Source organism: Ambystoma mexicanum, chromosome 7p (assembly GCF_040938575.1).
Source record: "Ambystoma mexicanum isolate Mex_15411 chromosome 7p, UKY_AmexF1_1, whole genome shotgun sequence".
Taxonomy (NCBI): domain Eukaryota; kingdom Metazoa; phylum Chordata; class Amphibia; order Caudata; family Ambystomatidae; genus Ambystoma; species Ambystoma mexicanum.
The window spans coordinates 12557620-12577807 of record NC_090939.1 but is presented as its reverse complement, the minus strand read 5'-3'; the positions used below and the strand labels follow the sequence as shown (position 1 = coordinate 12577807).

General features: G+C 47.9%; 1 protein-coding gene across 4 annotated transcripts in view; it reads left to right on the top strand.

Moving 5' to 3' along the window:
* The window catches only part of U2AF1 (U2 small nuclear RNA auxiliary factor 1), a 350471-nt gene that overhangs the window by 229012 nt on the left and 101271 nt on the right, over positions 1–20188 (top strand). The gene's annotated exons all lie outside the window — the stretch shown is intronic.

Here is a 20188-nt window from a genome sequence, read left to right as displayed (position 1 = left end):
GAAGGTCTTCCAGCAAAGTTCGTTTTTGGGGTTAGTTGGTCCCACTAACCCAAGAGAAGTAGTAGTCTTCTCTGGAGCTTCACTAATCGATTCTGAAAAAGCAGTTTCAGCACTGCAGTAGGGCCTCCCCCAGGCACTTCCAGGGTCCAGGAGGATGCAGCAAGTTTTTCTTCACGATTCCTTAGTCGAGTATTTCGTCCAGTGGTAGACTCTGCCTCCAATCCCAAAAACCTCGCCTTTTATGCTGGTTTCTCCCATGCATGCATAGCCTAGCTGTCACACACACAGCAGGGTGGCTGTCCTGAAAGGATACGTCACAGCGGATGGGTAACCCCTAAACCATGGAACTGGGGAACAACAATATATCACAAGAAAATCCCAAAGGGGAAAAAAGAGTTCACATGGAAGAGTACTATATTAGTTTGAGTACTCAATTGTGGAGAATAGAGGCGAAAAAGAGAAGGAAGCCCAGTCATAAATATTCACGTTTTCATTTTTAATTTATTACCATTATAAAATAGCATAATATACAAACATCACAACAAAAAATAAAATGGGTGAATTAATTTATAGTATAAAATACTTATCAAATCTAATGCTTTACACCATTCAATCGCAATTTGATTGCCACAGTTCATAACCTCGTATTACTCAAGGTAAAATACCACTGTCTCATTTTTAAATTTCATTCAAATAGTGGAAATGCTGTGGAAAAAGCGAATAGTTAACAATTGGATAAAGTGCTGAATGTAACCAAGTGCTAAGTACCAAATTGTTAATAAGGAATAAAGTACTGAATGCAAAAAAGTGCAAGGTGCCGAATGCAAAAAAGTGCTGGGTGCCTACTGTGCATACATGATCTTCAAATATCATAACAGTTTCGGCGAAATCAACCTATCTGGCTCAATAAAACGGGCCAGTAGTCGCCTTCTGAAAGGATAGCCAGCCAATCAGCAATGGGTGCATTCAGGTAACCAAGGAGACTTAAGACCAGGGAGTTTCGGGCACCTCCCTCGCTTCCTGCCCTTCCAAACACACTGGAGCCAGAGGCGAGCTTCAGGACTGAAGCCAGCCAAAGGCAAAACAAACAAAAGGGTTCAACCTGGTGGCGCGCAGAGTAAAACCCAACAAAGACCTCACAAACAGAAAATGGCGAAAAAAGACAGCGGTTTTGACACAATGGTCACCCATTGGTGCTATACTGCAGCTGAGGATTCAGCCTGTGGTAGAAAAGCACAATTGTAGGAAAATGAAACCACTGCCACCAGCCATTTAGAGTAGTGAGGGAAACATACATTTTTTTCATGAGTAGGTAGGAAAAGGGGCTTCTAAGTAACCCCCCTACCCCCAGCACTTCACATAAGATGGGGTGTGCTGAACCTTCAAAGAGAAAAGGTAAGTAAAGTCACTTTCACTTTACTTTTCTTGGGAACAGTAGTTCACACAAGAAAAGGTATTTAAACCTTATGAGAAATCTAAAGGATTTCGCTGTGATACTGCACTGAAGGTGTTGTGTGTTATCATACAAAAAGTAGATGCCTGTGGAGTTAGTCAGACTCCAAAAACAAAGGAAACACATATTCCAAATCAGGTCAAAACACATGGGAGAATGAGAAATAGGGCTCACTCACTCCAGGGTTAAAATTAAAAAGTCCTAAAGTCCAGCAAAAGAGCTGGGGGTCTCTAAGGTTGAAGGGAATAAGCATGGATTTGAGAATTCTCCCTAACAGTAGCACCTGAAGCCGCAAGAGCGGATGAGTGCAACCAGCGGCTGAACATAGATATTGAACAAAAGGGGGGACAAGGCGGACCCTTGGTGTACACCACAGGAAAGAGCGTGAGATGCAGAATAGAAGGGGGGGGGAGTGAAGGTGTCTGTCAATCTTACGGAAAGGAGGCAAGCCAGACCAGCACGGCTCCTGAGTGGCCTGCCGCAGCTAAGCAAGATGGCGTGGTCGACTGCAGACAGATCGAGACGCATCAGGGCTCCTACACCATTCTGATCTGCCAGCATGGTCAAAACGTCCATAACTGACACACCCTCGGTACCCCGTCCTGGTCGAAATCTGGATTGAGAGATATCCAAGACTATTCGAGTGCTCAAGGAAGGAAAGGGGAAGAAGTGAAATAGGTCGATAGTAAGCCAGAACCGCAGGTCCAATGAGGGATTTTTAAGAAGTGGAAGGACAGTGGCTTGCTTAAGCTCGGTGGGGGGAATACATCCCGCTGAAAGGAGCCATTAAGCATGGGTGTAACCCACAAAAGGACCTTGGGGAGGATTAACTTCAGTGTTGTAACCAAAACGGGGTCAGCAGGAGCCTCTGATTTCAGTTTACTGACGTACAAAACTCAGGGCATTGGGACCATACATGCAATGGAGCAGCATAGGTCTTACCCGTACTAGAATATGCATTCTTAGAGGAATTCTTGTGTATCTGGTCGTGAATGCCAGTGACTTTAGTAATACAAAACTCTGCTAAAGAGTCGCAAAGAATTTGGGAAGGGGCAATCTTGGGTGTAATTTGGGCTGTGGAAGTAAACAATTTGTTATTTTGTTAAGAGCTGAGAGTACTTTGCCAGTGAAGAACGCTTGTTTTGTTAACTTAATAACCCTGTGACAGCTATAGGTGGGAGTTTGAATGCGTTTTTATTCCAACAGGACATAGATTTGACGAAACTTGCGCTCTGCTTGTCTGAGTTCAAGGTGTGCGGCTTTCAGCTCTGCCAAGAACCAGGGCGCAGAGGGGCGAGTCTGAGGGTTGATGAGCTTCTGGGGAGCAACTCTATCTGCTGCTTCTTGAAGAGTCTGTGCAAGGAAGGAGTGGTCCGGTATAGGGGGAGATTTAAATTTTTCAGACATGATGGTAACCATAGTCTTCCGATCAGCTCCTCGCAAATTACGGCGTAAGATGGCAGCTGGTCTGGGCGTTGGAGGGCTTATGGTGGGCAAAATACAGAAAGGTATCAAGTAGTACTCAGACCATGTCACTGGACTAGGGTAGGCAATTTGGATATTGGGGTCAGCAGAGAATGAGGTCCAGGATACCTCCCTGTGAATGGGTAGGTTGCAAGACAAGCTAATTTAACTCCAGATCAGCCATTGATTCAAAGAACTGGGCCGGGCCCAAGGCCTAATATATTAGGATATTTCAATTGGAGGGCTGCAATAAAGTCTAGAAAAGGGTCTACAAAGTCAGAGTAGATGCCCGGAGGCCAATACCCAATTAACAGATGGCGCGCATGGGTGTCTGAGACTGTTAGACGCACCAAAAGCGCTTCCATCTTAATATGTGATGTGGAAATAGGAGTGACAGCAAACGGTGACTTGACAGAAATGGCCAGCCCACCTCCAGGGTGCGGAGATTCCCTATTCAAGCGGACAATACTGTTATCGGGAAGAAGAGCAGTATACAGTATGTACGGCTGACGTTTTGGAGAGCCAAGTTTCCCTCAGACACGGTGCATCAGGTGCTCAGTCAGACCATAGATAGAAGCCGAGTTAGCCATTAAGGATCAAGCAATAAGCAGAAGCGTATTCAGTGGAGAGGTTCCTGTAGTAGACGTCAGTACATCTTGCCTCCAGGGTGCTTAACATTCACCGGAAATAGTGTCGGTAGGCCATAAGTTTACCAGAGAGAGACAAGTCAGTCCATCCTTACCCCGGATGGGCATGGACAGGCTTCACTTTGGCGCGACTTTGAAGTGGGGGGCACTCCCCTGCTGCGCTGTCGGTGCCACTTTCCTAATAGCTGAGACATGCTATTGCCTTAGCCAATCTGTTGGCTTCGCTGAGTGAAAGCAGACTACAATGAGTCGGTGCATGTAGTTAGAAAGAAAAGCTCCAGCATGTCCCGAGCCGAGCCTCGGAGTCCCCTGAGGCCAGGCACCCTCCGCCAGAGGAGCTGGCTTTACAAGGAAATAAGAATAAAAATAATAAAATTAGAATTATTAAATTTAACGTACGTGCAAGTGGGAGAGGCGCCCAGTCACGTGCCACGGCACCTGGTTAAACCTGTAGCCTAAAAGGAAACAGTAATTACTAAGAATAAAACATTCAGAGGCCGAGCGCACCGTACTGTTAGTAGTTATTGGATCCTGCCTATCCACATTTCATGCTATAAGGTAATAAGATCTTGACCCAATCGAAGGTTAAGACTTTGGGTGTCTTCCTAGAAGCCTCCCTGAACTCAGACGCCCAAGTACAAAATATTCGCAAGACCTGTAACTATCATCTCAGGCTCCTTCGGGCTATATGCCCATTTCTTAATAAGAATTCAGTGACGATCGCGTGTGCAATGATTCTGTCATGGTTATATTATGGTTAGATTATTGCCACATGTTGTTAAGTGGAGCCTCAAAACCTAATCTTCAGATCTGCCAGACTATCCGGAATGACTCAGTTCGCGTAGCGATGGCAATCCCAAGAAAATGTCACATATCCAACACTAGCTAGAGCTACACTGGTTACCAGTACAGAAACGTATCCAGTTAAAAATGGGCCTATTAATACATTGCTCACTTTATGGTAAGGCCCCAGAATACCTTAAATCACAGGTTATTCCTTACAAACCAGCCAGAAATCTGCGATCATCCTCTCTCGCCCTACTGCAGGGAATCCGAGTTAAAAGAGCCAGGGGCCTAAGTAGGCCCTTCTGGGCTACGGCACCACCTTTTGGAACTCATTGCCCCTAACTATCAGAGAGACTGCCTATCTAAGTCACTTCAGAAGCACCTTGAAAACGTATCTCTTCAGGTAAAGTTCTTGGGATCTATGCTTTAATCCTCTGCCCATATAACACCCAGGGGCCACCATTGTTGTCCATTGTTCTGTACCGATGTTGTCCTTTGTGTTCGTTTTGTGCCCCGATGCCTGCGGGCTGTTTGGCGCATTACAAATAAATAAATGTAAACCCCCCACCCCCTAAGTCCCCCCTCCCCCCAGCACCCCACATAGGATTGTGTGTGCTGGATTCACAAAAGAAAAGCGAAGTAAGATAACTTATCATACTATTATTGGGAACTGGAGATCTCACAAGAAAATGCATTTAAACAAAGAGCAGTCCAAGGGACTTTTCAGTGACATTGCACAATGTGTGTTGGGTGTCACAAAGCAAAAAGCAGATGCATGTATTAAACCTATGGAGTTTACCAGACTCCATGGAACAGTACAAAATACAAATAAATACCCATCTGAGAAAAAGAATGAGTGAGTGTGTGGGTAGAAAGTTCCATTCACTCAGGAGATTAAAATAAAAAAAAGCCCAGAGTCAAGCAAAAGTGCTGGTGGTCTCTGTTTAAAGGCAATTAGCACAGAAACTGAACGTTCGAGGGTATTGGGTCCTCCGACGTATTCCATATCTGACAGTAATCACCACAGCTGTGCTGCTTCAGAAATTCTTTCGGTGTCCTGCGTCGATGACGTCGATGCGCTGTCCTCGAGGGCCTCCGTTGAGCCGACGTCGCCAGATGTTATAAGTAGGACGCACGACGCCCGTAGCCTCAGTTCCGTTTTTTCCGCGAACGTGTTCGCTTCAGAGAACTCGGCGCGCCTCGATTCTACTGAATCCTGTTCTTTCGGTCCTTCGAACCTGTTTCTTCGTTGCTACTTGTAAGCATAATGTCTTCGGCTTCTTCCACCCCACGGTCCGGGTTTAAGAAGTGTTGGGTGTGCGGGTCCAAGATGTCGCTAACGGACACGCACAACGCTTGCCTTTGGTGCCTCGGGGAGGACCATGATACGGACGACTATGCCGACTGCCAATCGCTCACATCGAAGGCATCGCATCACTCCAGGAAGCGCCGTCACAGGTCTCCTTCCCCGTCCTCTTCTGAGGACTCCGCCCGTCGCCGGGTTGCTTGTCCCAACATGCATTCCACTCCTGAGGAATGTGATTTCTTCCGAAAGGAGATGTTGGCGATTTTCAATCGCAGGGATCCGGTCCGTCCGCGCCGTCTGAGGACGCCGGTCCTGGCCATGCTAGAGGCACCGCTCGTCCGCCTTCGGGCTCGAGCAGTCGTTGCGACCACCGGGCACCTTCGAGGACCCGGTCGGACAAGGATGGTCGCTCTAGGCATGCCCGGTCCTTGACGCCCTCGAGACCGCGAGAACCTGTGCAGTCTGCGAGGAAGACTTTGACGCCGGTGGCGCCAAGGTCGTCGATGGACTCTCTTGAGGCCCGCCTCCGAGGAAGTCATCGACGCCATTGGCGCCCAGGCTGTCGAGAGACACGCTCGGGGCTCCACCCTCGAGGCCTGTGTCGACGCCGTCGAAGCTGTCGGCGCTGCGCTCGACGTGGACGCCGATTCCATCAACGCCTTTCAAAGCGGCTTTGTGGGGGATGCCTCATGGTACGGGGGAATCCCCAGAAAGGCTCTGGCTAAGGCAAAACATGTCTGTTCCTTTTTCAGTTCCCTATTTCCTGCCTCTGGATTATATTTCTGAGGTGGATGAGGGGTCTGAGGAAGGTGAGGTTCCTGATGACATTGTTTCTGGTCATAGTCAACTTGAGGACCTGTGTCAGTCACTGCATGACGCCAGTGGTCTACACACCTCTCTGGAGGTGGAGTTTGGTAGGCCGGAGCCTGGCACGCATGCCGAATCCTCATACCGGCGCCTCATATCAAGGGTCACGGATTACCTGGGGTGGTCGGACCCCCCCTGGGGATTTTCAGCGGATGACCTGACGTATATCCTGGACCAAGGTTCTCCAACTGACCCGGTGCTGCCATTCCATATGGCCTTGCAGAGAAGGGTGGCTGCGGCTTGGACTTCTCCGGAGAGTCTCCCAGCAGTGAGCAAGTCCTTGCCGAAGAAATATCGCCCAGCCAGTGGCGACCCCTGCTACTTGACCACACACCCTACTCGGAGAGTTTGGTGGTGCAGGCGGCTACAGCCCCAGCAAAGCAAGCGTTGTATCCTACCATCCCTCCTGATAGGGACGACAAACGTTTTGACGGCTGGGCGAAGAAGGTATTTTCTTCTGGGGGTATGGCACTTCAGGCGGCCAACTCCGTTTGTGCCTGGTCTCGTTTTACGCACACTCTGTGGAACTCTTATTTCCTTAGTGGCTGATCATATTCCCGAAGGGTAGGAACGGGATGGTTTCCTTGCTATTGTGCAGGATGGCAAGGATGCCATGTGTGAATCCGTTCAGTCGGGTCTGGACATGGTTGATTGCGTCAGCCGGTCCATGGCGAAAAGCACCGTAATACGCAGGTTTGCGTGGTTGTGAAAGTCTGGTTTTGCTCCTGATGTGCAAGCCCAGCTCCTCAACATGCCCTTTGATGGTGAGCATCTTTTTGGCAGCAAGGAAGGCTGACGAGAGTCTTGAGAGGTTGCAGACCTCCCAAGCTGCAGCGAAGTCGTTGGGCGCTGCAGTTCGCAAACCTTCGCCTTTTCGTCCTAGGGGACAGAAATGGAGGGGAGGTTCCTTTCGATATTACTTGTCCTTTAGTAAATCGAGAGGAGCTGCAAGTCAAAGGGGCAACCGTAGGAGTGCCAGAGGTGGAAAACAGGGTACTCGAGGTGCCAAGGCAGCGCGAGCCGTTGCCTCTTTGCCCTCACTCGGGCACTGCCGCAGCCGCTTCAGCTCAGTCATGAGGCCCATGCTTCTTCCGTTGGAGGAAGGCTGGCACAGCATCTTGTAGAATGGCGTGCCATTACTTCAAATGTGTGGGTTCTGGAGATCATTGCCCACGGCTACTGTCTTTCTTTCCGGCAGAGGCCTCACGACAATCCACCAGGGAATCTCTCTTGGAAGAGTCCGGATCCGCTCCTTGCACAGGAAATTCAATCCCTGCTGGAGAAAGGCACCATAGAACTGGTGCCTGTAGCGGAGAGGAACAAGGGATGGTATTCCCCTTATTTTTTGATTTCAAAGAAAGAAGGGGGATTGAGACCCATCATGGACTTGGGCAGGTTGAACAAGCTCCTCAGGAAGGACAAGTTCAAGATGGTTACTCTTTCTCAAGTCCTCCAGGCCCTTCAACTTCAGGACTGGTTGGTGTCTCTCGACCTCAAGGATGCTTATTTTGATGTGCTGATCCATCCCAACCACAAGAAGTACCTGAGATTTGCGGTTGGCGACTAGCACTTTCAGTTTCGGGTCCTGCCGTTCAGATTGACCTCTGCCCGAGGGTTTTCACTAAGCTCGTGGTGGTGGTGGCAGCGTATCTCAGGAAAGGGTGGATTCACGTCTACCCCTACCTGAACGATTGGTTGATCAGGGCGCGCTCTCCCGAGCAAGTCCTGGATCATCTGTCCGTCACCTGCCACTCCCTTCACAAGCTGGGCTTCTCCCTCAACTTAAAGAAGTCCCACTTGACGCCAACACAGCGGCTCCAGTACATCGGAGCAGTGCTCGACACGTCCCTGGGGCACTGTTTTCCTCCCCAGATGAGGGCTCAACACATTGAGCAGATGGTGCACAAGTTTCAGCATGCCCAAAGTCTCCCAGCGTTCAAGTTCTTGAGGTTGCTGGGCCTCATGGCATCCTGCATTCTTCTGGTGCCAGAGGTCAGGTTGTGGATGTGATCTTTGCAATGGGCTCTCAAGCTCCAGTAGTCCCAGTCCTCCGGCAGGATGTCGGACCCCGTTCAGGTGCCGCCCTCGGTCGCCCAGGACCTTCTGTGGTTGGCCGTTGAAGGCAATCTGATGAGGGGGGGGCTCTGTTTTGGCTACCCTGGCCGGAGGGGACGATCTTGACGGACGTGTCCCTCACGGGATGGGGAGCTCATGCCAACGAGCTGACAGTCAGCGGTCGTTGGTCTCTGTCGGAATCCAGACTCCATATCAATCTGTTGGAGCTGAGGGCCGTCAGGCTTGGCCTGAAGGCTTTTCTGCCGACTGTGTGAGGAAAGAATGTCCCGACTCTGACGGACAACACAGTGGCCATGCACTACCTCAACAAAAAGGGGGGGCAGGGTCACTTCCTGTGTGCAGGGAGGCGATGCAACTCTGGTTCTGGGCCATCCAGCAGGAAATATCGATCTCGGCAGTTCATCTGGCCGGAGATGAAAACGAGACGGCGGACGCTCTGGAGCAGGCAGAGTGCGATCTCTCACGAGTGGGAGTTTGCTCAGGAGGTTCTCCTGGAGATCTTCGCCCTTTGGGGGACCCCTCAAGTGGATCTCTTCGCCTCCAGTGTCAACCGGAAGTGCAAAAGGTTCTGCTCGCGGGAAATTCCTCCAAGAGGAGCCTTAGGAGACACATTCTTAGTGGATTGGTCCTTCCCACTGCTGTACGCGTTCCCTCCAGTCTCCGTCATCCCGCAAGTGCTGCGGAGGCTACGGAGGTTCAGTTCCCGGATGATCCTCATTGCTCCGGCATGGGCCCGGAGGACGTGGTACCCGGACCTTCTCGACTTGTCCATCTGCCCTCCACGTCGTCTCCCCTACCGAGACGATCTGCTCTCACGGGAGGGGGGTCAGGTTCTCCATCCAGAGGTCAGATCCCTCAACCTTCATGCTTGGCTTCTGAAAGGTTGAGGTATAAGGATTGGGACCTCACTGAAGACGTGATGGAGGTGTTGCTTTCGGCAAGACGGCCGGCAACAAAATCCCTGTACTGTTGCCGGTGGAGAAAGTTCTGCGACTGGTGCAGGGTTAAGAATGTGGATACTTTTTCATCTGACATTCCTGTGGTTCTGTCTTTTTTGCTTTCTTTAGCCCACAGGGGCTTGCAAGTGGGTACCATTAAAGGTTACCTGGCGGCGCTGTCCATATTTAAGCGCTCGTCCGAGGAGTGTTCTTATTTTAAAATTCCTTTAATTTCTCAGTTTCTGAAAGGGCTCCACCTTTCCAGATGCCCGGTTGGGATTTGAACCTTGTTCTGAAATTCCTTATGGGTGCTCTGTTTGAGCCTTTGCATTCTTGTCCTTTGAGACTTTTTACCCTGAAAACTGTGTTTTTAGTTGCGGTCACTTCAGCTTGCAGAGTGAGAGAGTTACAGGCACTTTTAGTTAAGCCACCCTTCACTGTGTGTCATAAGGACAGGGTTGTCCTTCGAGTTCGTCCTTCTTTTCTTCCGAAGGTGGTCGGAATTTCATTTAAGCCAGAAGGTTATTCTTCCGGCATTTTATCCTCCTCCGCATCCTGGTAAGGACGAGGAGAGGCTCCATAGGCTGGATCCTAGGAGAGCTTTGAGTTTCTACATTTCACGCATGTCCCGGATCAGAGTGGATGATCAGCTCTTTATTGGTTACGCTGGAAGGCGTTTGGGACAAGCTGTGACTAAGCAGACTTTGTCTGGATGGATTATCTTTGCAATTTCTGAATGTTACAGTCTGGCGGGTAAGGACCCTCCGGTGGGCTTACGGGCCCATTCTACTGGGGGTATGGCTGCCTCTACCGCCCTGCAGAGGGGTGTTCCTATTCATCTGTGATGCAGCCACATGGGCTTCGGTCCATACTCTTGTACGACACTACTCCCTAGATTCTATCCATGGGCAGGATCTGGCCTTTGGCGAGGCGGTCCTTTACTCTGCAATTTGATTGGGCATTCTAAATTTGTATATTCTAACTTCTTTTCCCTCCTCCTGACGTTGGTACTGCTTCGGGAGTCTGTCATAGATATGGAATATGTCAGAGGACCAAATCCCCTCAAAGAACAAGTTACTCTCTTACCTGGTAACGTTCTTTCGATGGGATGGTCCGACGTTTTCCATATCGCTCCCTCCCTACCCCGCTACAGAATTTCTTATGCGATTGCAGCTTACGTTTCCGCAAGGCTTTCTGTGGTCATACTGGCAGACGATTGGTGCCACACGTTCTGGGTAAAAACTACAACTGAGGCTACGGGCGTCATGCATCCTACTTATAACATCCGGTGACGTCGGCTCGACGGAGGCCCTTGAGGACAGCGTATCGACGTCATCGACGCAGGATGCAGACTCCGAAAGATTTTCCGAAGCAGCACAGCTGTGGTGATTACTGTCATAGATATGGAATATGTTGTCGGACCATCCCATCGAAAGAACGTTACCAGGTAAGAGAGTAACTTGTTCTTCTCCCGAACAGGATCCAATGGGGAGGATTATCTACAGAGGGAAACGGGCCTGTTTCCAACTAAGGATCAGGCATCCCTGTGTTGGTGGTTCTTTGATCACCCTCCTTTTGTTTCCCTGATATGTATTGGGGTTTTCCCCATTCTTGTCTCCTGCCCTTGTGCTAAGTGCCATCGCCCTTTGTAAGTCGTTTTTAAAATCGAGATTTACTTCCGTTGGTCCACACTCTATATGCTAATCACTAGGCCTTGATTCCTGCATGGATCTGCGATCGGATCACGGAGGAGGAAAACGACCAATGGACTGCTCCAGATTGAGAAATTCCCCCTTTGCGACTTTCTCCCACTCTTAACCAACAAATGATCTAGGTTCACGAGTTAACACTCTGCTCCACTGTTCAACACTCATCTCCCCCGACTGATAAGGGGATCCCCAGAGAGGTTTATGGATCTTGGGGAGGCTGGGGTAAGGGGGGTTGCTCCATGTTCCCCTCCAGGGATCGCATCACAGAGAACGTGGCTCTACCTGTCTCCTAGAGGTTCCCACTCCTACTAAAGGGGCGACACATTGCTGGCCCCTTGAAAGTCCCCAGCCACATGTAGCTGCTTCTCTGCATAGGTTCTATTTTGAAAGTGGTTGATAAGCTTGAGTGGATGCTGGCTCAAAAGCAAACCAAGAAAGTTGGTGTCCCTGCCTGTGCTCCACAGGGTGCTCTGTCAGGGGTGTGAAAGGTGTGTATTTTTCTAAAGTGTTTTTACTTGGGCTTTTCCACAAAATTACTCTACTTGAAAGACCATGCTTGTCCTTGTGCACATGTTGTTGGTGCCACCTTAGCTCTTCTCCTGTGTTTTTCACACAGCGACTTCGGACAGCAACCTATGCCTTGAAAGGGATCTGATACAAACTCACGTGTCTGTCTGTCCAGTGTTCAACTGATGGACTTTCCACCAACAGGCTCTGACGGGCCAGACCCCACAGCGACCATGCTTGCTGACCCAATGATAAAACAGTAAGTCCCTTTGGGCCTTCTGGTGGTAAGGAAGGCACACAGAACCCATGCTCTTGAGGTAGCTTCAGTTCTAAAAAGGAGTCTTCAGGTAAGGTCGACACTAGCTTGGAGAACACGAGACATCAATGCGTCTTACTTTGAATGCAAGCCACAGCATGGCTTCATGCAATTGGAGAGTATTAATTCCATTTAGTTAGGCAACAGCTCCTTTTTCGACTAAAAAGGCAGTCCAGTTGCATTATCAATTGCTTTGCTGCCCTTCCAGATCCAATTGCCCACTCATTTTTATCAAAAGGAACTTTGGCATCTAATGCCAAAGTAGCAGCCGGAGGTCCAGCTATGGGGTTGGCACCCCCCCCCCCCACAGAGGTCTGGTGGAAACTACTTACCTGAGCTCTTAAGGGTGCGCTGCCAAGCCAGAGAACTCCCCCTTCCCCGATACAGAAGGCATATGTGTAGCACAGAGTCTTGAACACAGGCTTAATACACATGTTTCCTGGGTGACTGAATGACCAGGCTTTCTTCCGGTTGGTAATCTTGGTTTAACTTTTGACACGTTCTCTGGTTCGAGGACTGAAGGATGTCCCCACCAGAGGTTTGAAGTTTCTTTGTAGTGATGTTGGTGTGGATGTATGTTTCTAAGGCGCTGTTTGTCGACACATTTTAAATTGTAGGATTTTGGCCTGAAATACAGTTTGGCAGTTTCTCTTGGTCTGCTATAAACCCAGAATAATAGACTTTAGAAGCTGCTAAATCTGTTCCATATGTACGATGTCAAGTGTCTCACCTTATCGGTTCTTTCTGTATATCTTGGCGCCTGATTATCACATGTGCATTCAAACGAAAGAGGCTTGTCAAGTGTTACAGAGAATTTTCAGAAATGTGCTAATTCCCTCCACCTTCGACACCCCTAGCTGGATTTTGAGGACTTTTTATCTGGTGAGAGTGAGACCTTTTTTCCCGCTCTCATGTAATTTTAATGTGATTTTTGAATTCTGTGTTTCTTTAGGTTATGGAGTCTGACCAACTCCATAGGCGTCATCTTTTACATTGTGTCACAGCACCTTCAATGCAGTCACACAGGGAAATCTTCCAGATTTCCCAAAGGTTTAAATTCCGTCTTTTGGATAAATTACTGTTTCCAAGAGCAGTAAATTGAAATTGACTTTACTTATATTTGTAACTTTCTGGACCCAGCACACACTATCTTACAATAGGGTGCTGGAGGCGTTACTTAGTATCCCCTGTGTCTAGCTTCTCATGTAACAATTCTGTTACCCTTTCCTCACTGAATGGCTGGTGGCAGTGGTTTACTTTTAACTACTGTGGTGTGCATTTACTACGTGCTGTGTACGCAGCTGCAGCAAAGCACCCAAGGGTGCCGTTTTTGTCAAAATGGCCCGGTCGTCTTTTTTTTGCCATTTCTTTGTTGAAAGGTCCTTCTTGAGATTTACCCTGCGCGCCAAACCAGGTTTGGTCCCTTTTGTCCGCTTTGCCTTTGGCAGGTTTCACGAGTGAAGCCTGCCTCTGGCTCCAGTGTGTCTGGCGGGGGCAGGAAGTGAGGGAGGTGCCGAAACTCCCTGTGCTTGGTCTCCTAGGAGACCTAAATGCACTCTGGGTTGATTGGCTAGGCTGGAATGAATGGAAGAAACTTGAAAAGGCAAGGCTTTTGGCTTGGAAGGCAGAGTCGACCACTGGACGAAGGAGGACGCCTGCTGCAGCTCCTGGACCGTTGGTTTGCCCGATGAAGCCCTGCTGCTGTGCTGAAACTCCAAATTCGTATCGACAGAGAAGCCCCTGCAAGGACGACTTCTCCCCTTGAGTTGGTGGGACAATCAACTCCAAAGTAAGCCACCTGGACATCTTCTCAGAGCTGGTTGAATTTCCACAGTTGCTGCTGGAAACCGAATAGCCAGGGAGAGGAACACCAGATTGTGTACGTTGCAAGTTGTCCAAGAGCTCCAGGAAGATCCTTCGGACTCCTAGGAAGCAGGACTGACCGAGCCTGAGCCCCCTCAACAGAGTGCGGGACCCCAGAAGCAAGGAAAGTCCATCTCGACAGCCAGAAATCACAGTGTTGCTATTTGTGGTAGTCGCGAGGAGCTGAAAGACCAAAGTGCCACTTCTTTGAAAATTGCCGGTTGCGAGCAGTGACCGTCACATTGCAGTGCAGGAGTCCCCAGAAGTCTTCCTTCTTGTCCCCATGACTGAGGCCCAGGAACAGTGAGGCCAATCACCAACTGTAATTTTCTCTTGAAAATTCTTGATGAGATCACCACAGAACAATTCCAGAGTTATGTAGATAACAACCTCCTTCACCCACAACAGTCTGTTCAGTACAGAATCTGCATTGCTCGACCTCCAATCGTAAATGCTGGCCATCCTGGACAAAGGCAAGTCAGCTTTACTGATCCTCCTGGACCTCTTGGCAGCTTTCGATCTGCTGGATCATCGAACGCTCCGAGAGGCCCTGGAATCATCAGGGAACTGCTCACAGGAGGCTATTGACTGGGTTTCCTCTTTCCTCCTAGATAGACATTCCAAGATTATATGGGGCGAGTACGCCTCATCAACCAGGCCTTTAGATTGTGGCGTCACACCGGTGGCAAGCTTTTCTCTGCTGCTCTTCAACCTGTACTTGCATTGTTTATGTACCCTGCTTACACAACTAGGTGTTTTCTTTACCAACTTTGCCGACTGTTCCTTGAGCTCAGCGGAAACTACAGCCAAGACAGCGAAAAGCTGTCAACCATATACAATATCATAGAAACATGGATGAAGGCAAATTGGATGTGCCTTAATGGCACCAAAATAGAGCTCAGGACTTTTCGCTCCCCCAGCGCCAGAAAAAAGCTTGACACTGCCTATTCCTCATTCAAAATCAAAGACGGTAATCAAAGTTTCAGAAAAAGTAAAGACTCTGGGCATCTACTTACAGCCATCACTTGAGGCAGAGGCCCAAGTTGCCTACCTCAAAAGAAATTGCCAGTACCACCAAAGACTCCCTAGAAACATGAGACCTCTACTCAACAAACAAAACAGTACAACAATAGCTACGGCCGCTATTCTCTCTCGACTTGACTACGGAAACTCCATCCTACTTGGAGCCAGAAATAAGAGTATAAAACAGTGCCAGATAATACAAAACAATGCCATAAGAACAATAACTAGTAAAACCAAAAGGGAACACATTACATGTGATAGGAGGAACCTCCATTGGCTCGCCATAGAAGACAAAATTGTATTTAAATCGTTGACATTAGTCCATCTCTGCCTTTACGGAAAGGCCCCAGAATATCTAAAGACGCAGTACTCTTGGTATGAGCCCAATCGCAATTTGAGATCTAGAGACAAAGGACACTTGCGTGTCAACCCAGCAAGAAGAACAAATAGCCTAGGCAGATCTTTCTTCCAAGGCTGCCACCAAATGGAATGAACTGTCCTTGAACATAAGAACTGAAACACATTACTTACGTTTCCCTAAGAAACTAAAGACTCAGCTCTTTAATTAAAATCAAAATATCAAAGCATAGGTATCGAACTTTAACCTTCACTACTTGTCGTCCTGTCACAAAGTCCACTGTCTCATTGTAATGCGCTCTTATGCCTGCGGACTGCAGTGCTATATAAATAAATAAATAAAATAAACAGTGAGATCTGCAGAGCTGCACAGGAACAGGAGTTACCTGCTGCACTTTTTCTTCAATCCAAAGGTACCGTAAAATGTGAGCGAACTTCACTCTTAATGTAGAGTTGCTTGGGTCTTCTACTACTCACAAGCCTCAACAGCGTATGGCCCTACATTTGATTCATATAGGCTTTTGCCCATTGACTTTGGCTTAACCTGTTATACTGAATGACTCTGCTTGGGAGATCCAAAAGTATTTGCCTACTTAAGAATATTTGTGATCTCCTGTTTGTTCTAATAACCCTTTTCCTTTGACCAATTTCTAAGAGTATTCTAAATGCAATAGTAAGCTTTTAATGTCCACAACACCCTCGCTATTGGATTCGCCTTAGGGTGTGACTGTGGGCCATCCCAAAAGGGTTTTTACTGATTTAGAAGCTAAGAGTGTGTAGTTTTGGAGTGTATTTTTGTGTTGCTTGTATATTGCTCCCTTCTGAATAAGGCTTATTCTAGCTGACTGATAAATTAATAATTGTTTACTCAAGGAACCTTGTGTGCAAGAGTTTATTTGAATACTTGTCGATGTGAATCTCTGTGTAACTCCCCCTACAGCTCACATTGCCCTCTCTTGAGGTGAGCCTGGCTGCTCAACACGCTACCACCCTCTGTAGTACAGACTTCTACCAAAGGTTGGGTTCCTATAGCCAGGAGGTCCAGGTTGTTGTAGTGCACCCAACGGGTACTGCATACAATCTTGCCCAACATCATCTACTGAAGTCAAGGCACAAGTGGCCGAAAAGATAGTTCAATCTACTTCAATCTTTGTTACTTCTGATGGATCTCCCTATTCATGAGCCTGTTGCTTGCATCTGCAAGGCCTCTATTTGAGTGCCTCGCCTACTTCATGCAAGTGCTACTTCTCACAAGCTCAAGACATAAGGCTGCTATGGAGAGGTAGGCCACCCGATAATTTCACCTGCTTCCCATCGGTGGTCAGAGCTGCTGCTTTGCTAGCTTTCTTTGCATTTGCATAGGAGGATGCCAGATGTAGGAATTGTAGTGTTACTCACCTGTTTCAGTACACTTTTTACTTTTTATTTACACTTAACTCCTTTTGCCCCTTCGATTCTCAATGAGCTATTCTTCATAACAGTGGATCGATAAGTCTGCATAAAGAAATTCACCTGGAAGGCGGCTCTGGCCTCTTAGCTTGTCTGTACGGCACCACCTTCTATTCCACAAGGGCGCCTTATTTCCACTGCTTGCGAATGGAGGAGTCTTCGGATTAGATGTGCGGCAGTTACTATCACAGATGAGTGCACTTGACTGCATTTTAGCTCTGTTCGCTATGTGGCTACAGTGGCTTGGTTCTCAATGTTTTCAGATTCATTAATGCATTCCTATTACATTTAGAGTACACCCAATTAGCTATACTGGTTTGCTATTGTTGCTACTCCCTCGCCATGTGTAATGGGAGAGCTTTGCTCCTTGTAGCACACAGTCTATCGGACCCCAAAAAAAGCTTCTTCTCTGTGTTTGAAAGTTATTGCTTGAATCGTTTACACAACCCAACTCTCATGGTGTAGAGTATTTGGGGGGGTTATTAAGATGTAGTTTGTATTTATATGGAGCTCCTATAATGTGCAGATTGAATTTGAATATTCGAGGAATGAGAACACAGACGTGTGTGCTTTCTTTCAGAGGATTGGCCATAGGAAGTCCTTTCTCCCTGAAATGACCGATACCGTGAATTGGCCATTCTCTTTTGGGATTGCGTGGATTGAATTGAAAGCATTGGCATACTCACCCCAGCAGTATGCAATATAGCTTTGCCCAAAGTAAATCTGCAGAGATGGGGTTCTTTGGATACATTGATTCACAGAACAGACTTCTTCCACAATCTGGCCTCTAGACCTAGAGATCCGACGAGTTGCCCTGCTTCCGCAAATTCACCCTTAGACTAATTGGCACCAAGACCTAAGAGCGCCTTCAAAGGATGTCCTGCTTCCACCTTGGAGTTCTTCCAGGTTGCTCTGCTTCTGTGATTTGGCCACGGTTTCCATGAACTGGTGTCAGGGCTTCACGGCTTTTGCTCTAGCAGAATGCCCATGTGTTACGGCTTGACCTATGCCTTTGCATGTTCAAAGTGAGACGACATTGCAGTTTGTCCGGATGGATTGACCTCCAGACACTAGGTTTGTGGAAGCTGTACTTGGCTTCTGGAGATGTTCAAGCTCTCTTGAGTTTTAGACTTCCTCATATGGTGTACGAAGACCTAAACATTCACAGTGTACATATTGGACTTGTTCGAATGCTCTCTCTGGGTGTACAAAAGCAAAACCAGTATCAAAAGGCTGCCCTCACTCAGGTGTGCAGATTATCCTGCGATCTTACAATCCCAACTCTTGTTAATGGTTCTTTTTATCTGCCAAAACTCCCCAAAACAGACACTGAGAAAAACAAACCATGATCTACTTCCCACTCGCATGGATACCAGTCATCCCCACAAAATGACAATAATAAAAGCCTTTGTAACCCCACCTCTCCCCCCCCAACACAGCAACAGTGGCCATCAAAGACTTGAACATCCTGGCCTCACTCTTAGCTTATGCCTTAAATTAGTTCTTCACACCCATTGGTACACACTACACAAACTCTTCACCTAACCACCTTCAACCACCTCTCCCCCCCCAACACAGCAACAGTGGCCATCAAAGACTTGAACATCCTGGCCTCACTCTTAGCTTATGCCTTAAATTAGTTATTCACACCCATTGGTACACACTGCACAAACTCTTCACCTAACCACCTTCAACTACCACACAACCATTGCTGACCAACCCACAACACCAGAGATCCTAGAGAAACAAGTGGGGCAACGTCAGGCTAACCTTGACTATCTCTGCCTTCTCGATGCAATGCTATCTAATTTCAGGGAATGGCACGCAAATAGCTCTCCTCCTAATCTAGGGGGATGACTTTTAAACTGCCAGTACTATTTTACCACATCAGCAAGGCATTCAACACATAGGACAATGGAATCCTGCTCAGTCTTCACTGAGGTGGCAGGAATATTTTCCTTTGCTCGCTTGGATGCTGTCTCTCATTTCCTTTGGGTCTAGTGTGGAGTCAGATCTGGATCACCCTCATCGTTCTCATCAAAATCACTGCCATCGCCCGAAGACCATAGCCAGAAAGTACTCCACAACTTCTATGCCAAGGACATTCAACGGTAGCTACATATCCTCAACAAAGTTCAGCAACAGACCCTCAACATCTTTCTGGCTGCAATTGAATCCTGCCTGACATTGAGTTTCCTGAAACTCAATGGAAGCAAAAGTGACATACAGTTCCTCTACTGCAAACCCTGCTTTCTATACTATGCAAATCAGTCATAAGCAGTGTGGCAATCGCCCTGTACTAAAACATTAGCCTTGATGCACATCCTACTACTACCTCTGCCTTCTCACCTGTGGCCTGCTCCGATGTATTCTGCAGCTCAGCACTCTGCGTGTCTTTCTGCCGGGGACCACCATCAACTCCTGCCTCAACTATGCCAACTCGCTCCACCACAGCTTGCCAAAGCCTTGTCACCCATCTCCAAGAGACCCAGAACACTGGAGCAGGAATGGTAGCACTGGGACTCCATCTGGCTGACCCTGAAACCAATACACTGGCCCACTCCGTGAATACCAAATTCACCTTCAAGACTGTAACTTAGTTGTGTCTATAGTAAGGCCCCAGCAACTAAGTATAATCTGGCAAAACCTAATGACATCCTGCATTAATTTGTCAATACCCTTCTTTGGTTCCTTAAAACGCACTGCCCGGAAAAAGGAGGTGCTTCTGATGACCATCCACACCAAAGCAACCACTAAAAAGGTGGTTTCATGTAGTGGGGTCTACCATATTGATGGTCCACCACCTCAAGTTGATGGATTTTTGCCAAAGACAGCTAAGCTCTCTTCCAGGTTGTAAAGGTCTGCAGACTGGATCCACTCTGGACCACTGTCCACCTGTGTTTCCAAATGTCTTATGGTCCTTCAGATTGTCTCACAAGTGAGCAAATAAGCAGATGACAGTGGCAACTGAAAATATTGATTAGTGGCTAGAAAGCAAGGTCTTTAGACAGCAGAGCGATGTCCAAATGGATCAGTGCTACAGTGTTGGATTATAGGCAGCTGGTGATCCACCAGGGAACAGTAGATGTCTCTCACAGGCAGCGATTAATCTCTCGGGATACGCAATGCGATCTCCAAAAGCTATTGTGGCAACAGCCAGCAGTGCGATCCATCAGGTCATGAGAGCCCTCTGTTTGGAGAGTTACGCAGCTTGCGATGCCAGGTCATACAATGCAGCGTGGGTCTTATGTAGTCTCCCTCTGACTTCCCCTCTGAGTCGTTCTGTTTCATCAGAGGCTTCGCTCCAAAATGGCCAATAATTTATTACATGGAAAATGAATATGCACAGTTATAATTTTGATGTTTTTTTCCACTTGTAAAAATATTCAAATACTGTGCAAAAATTATACGAATTGTGCAAAACGCC